Source organism: Panthera uncia, chromosome D1 (assembly GCF_023721935.1).
Source record: "Panthera uncia isolate 11264 chromosome D1, Puncia_PCG_1.0, whole genome shotgun sequence".
Taxonomy (NCBI): domain Eukaryota; kingdom Metazoa; phylum Chordata; class Mammalia; order Carnivora; family Felidae; genus Panthera; species Panthera uncia.
The window spans coordinates 6,243,342-6,246,582 of NC_064808.1; positions in this window are offsets into that span (position 1 = coordinate 6,243,342).

The following is a 3,241-nucleotide window of genomic DNA, read 5'->3' on the forward strand; positions in this document are numbered from 1 at the left end:
AAGATGCAGGACTTACAAGAGGACTTCACTTCTGGAGTATTCTTACCCAAAGCGAATCATCTCAAAGTACGCATCACAAAACATCAGAGAAATGCAAATTGAGGGCCAGTACGCTTTAAAAAAACAAAAAAAGTGTCAGGTTCATGGAAGAAAGATAAGGCTGAGACATTGTTCCAGATTGGAGGAGACCAGGGAGGCCTGACGAGGGTGGTAACCAGCCTCCAAAACGGCCTGAGAGAGGCTGCTATTCATGGAACACGGCTGACCTGTGTACCAACAGGATATTGTGAAAACCACACAGCGTGATTTCTGAAGCTAGGTCATCAAGGACTTTGCGACTCCAGCTGTCCTTTCTCTGGGTGAAGCCAGAGGCCACTCCAGCAGCACCCTGGAGAGCCCCACGTGGTCGTGAACTAGAGCCTCCTGCAGTTACGTGAATAGGCCGCCTTGAAAGCGGATCCCCCAGTCCTAATCGAGACGTCAGATGACCACAGTCCAGGCTGACATCATGAACGCAACGTTCTCCGAGACCCTGACCCAGAACTACCCAACTAAGCAGCTCCCAAATTCCTGACCCACAAGAAACTATGAGATAAATATATATATATATATAATATATATATTATATATATTTGTTGTTTTAAGCTACTAAGTGTTAGGGTAATTGTCACATAACAATAAATAATACAGCAGTGATATGCAATTTGGAATCCTGGAATCCTGGAATTCCTGGACCAGGAAAAAGACATTAGTGGGACCATTGGCACAAATAAAACAAGGTCTATAGTTTAGCTAATAGTATTATGGCACTGTTAATTTCCTGGTTTCAAGAACAGTCCTGTGGTTGTGTGAGATGTTAGCATTAAGAAAAGTTTGGTGAAGGGTATACAGGAACTCTTTGCACCGTTTTTGCAATTTCTTGCAAGCCTAAAATTATTTCAAAATAAATAGCTTTAAAAAAAGAAGAGACAAACATTCCTAACGAAAGTAGAAGGAATAAACTTAACAAATATAAGAGTAGAAATGAATAAAATAGAAAAGAAATTTTGAAGTCAAAATTGGGTTCTTTGATAATACCAAGAAAATCGACAAATACCAAGAAAATCGACAAACCTCTGGCAAGATTGATTCAGAATAATTATTTTTTATTATTTTTTTAAAAAATATTTATTTTTTATTTTGACAGAGAGAGAGAGAATGCGTCCAAGCAAAGGAAGGTCAGAGACAGTTACCATTTATTATAAATAAGTATCATTTATCAAGTCCCATGCTAGGCACTAAAAAATGTGGAATCTGCTCAATGTGTCACTGAAAATGGGAAATGGAGGGGCGCTTGGGTGGCTCAGTCGGTTGAGCCTCCCCCTCTTGTTTTCTGCTCAGGTAATGATCTCACAGTTGGTGGGATCGAGCCCTACGTTGGGCTCCGCGCTGACAGCTCAGAGCCTGCTTGGAATTCTCTCTCCCTCTCTCTTTCTGCACCCCCCCCCTCCCTCCACGTGTGTGCGCTCTTTCTCTCTGTCTCTCTCAAAGAAATAAACTTTAAAAAATAAAATAATATGGGGCACCTGGGTGGCTCAGTGGGTTAAGCGTCCAACTTTGGCTCAGGTCATGATCTCACGTTCGTGAGTTCAAGCCCCACGTCAGGCTCTGTGCTGACAGTGCGGAGCCTGGAGCCCTCTGCGAGTTCTGTGTCTCCCTCTCTCTCCGCCCTTCTCCCTCCCCTGCCCACCCTCTGTCTCTCGGTCTCTCTCTCTCAAAAATAAATAAACATTAAAAAATTTTTTAAAAATAATAAATAATAAAAAAATAAAAAATACAATCATAAAAAGTAGGGGTGTGGAAGTCAGGGAGATGTGTTGGGAGGAGGCCATGGAGAAACAGACATGTTGCCAATGTTTTGTTTTTCAAATTTGGTGTCTATTATTTCACTCCATGGTTTATGTACATTTGACAACTATTTTGTACATATCAAGTATTTCACAATTTTAATTTTTTTAATGTTGATTTATTTTTGAGAAAGAGACAGAGACGGAGCTTGAGTGGGGGGAGAGGCAGAGAGGGAGGGAGACACAGAACTCAAAGCCAGCTCTGGGCTCCAGGCTCCGCACTGTCAGGACAGAGCCTGACGCGGGGCTTGAACTCACAAACTGTGAGATCGTGACCTGAGCCGAAGTCGGAGGCTTAACTGACTGAGCCATCCGGGCGCCCCTCTTTCGCTTCCATTTTAAATGTCGCTTCCTCATCCCATGTTTCGTTGTATTTTATTATTCACTACCAGGTGTGGCATTTAAATAGCTCCCTAACAATCTCCCTCACTTTCTATATCCCTGACTTCCGGCCAAATGCAGAGGGTCTCCAGGGCACTCCGTGGGTCCCCAGGGGATGGCAGAGCCACAAAGTGGAAGGAGCCTGGGTTCTTGCATAAACAGATGGGAGCCTGCCCTCCGATGGCCCCTCTGTCAAAGACACTTGGTGTATTAGTTACCTGTTGTTGTAGAAAAATTATCCCAGAGCTTTGTGGTTTCGATCAAAAAGCAATTTACTCCCTCTCTGTTCCATGGGTTAGGACTTCAGGAGCAACAGAGCTAAAAGTCCTGACTCGCCATCTCTCGTGAGGTTTGCAATCAAGATGTCAGCCGGAGCTTGGCACAAAGCAGACACTCAGATCAATAGAACAGAATAGAGAACCCAGAAATGGACCCACAAACATATGGCCAACTAATCTTTGAAAAGAAGGAAAGAATATCCAATGGAATAAAGACAGTCTCTTCAGCAAGTGGTATTAGGAAAACTGGACAGCGACATGCAGAAAAATGAACCTGGACCCCTTTCTTACACCAGACACACACACAAAACTCAAAATGGATGAAAGATCTAAACATTAAGACAGGAAGCCATCAAAATCCTCGAGGAGAAAGCAGGCAAAAACTTCTTTGACCTTGGCCGCAGCAACTTCTTACTCGAAACATCTCCGGAGGCAAGGGAAACAAAAGCAAAAATGATCTATTGGGACCTCATCAAAATAAAAACTTCTGCACAGCAAAGGAAACACTCAGCAAAACTAAAAGGCAACCGACAGAATTGGAGAAGATATTTGCAAGTGACATATCAGATAAAGGGTTAGTATCCAAAATCTATAAAGAACTTATCAAACTCAACACCCAAAAAATAAACAACCCAGTGAAGAAATGGGCAAAAGACATGCATAGACACTTCTCCAAAGAAGACATCCAGATGGCCA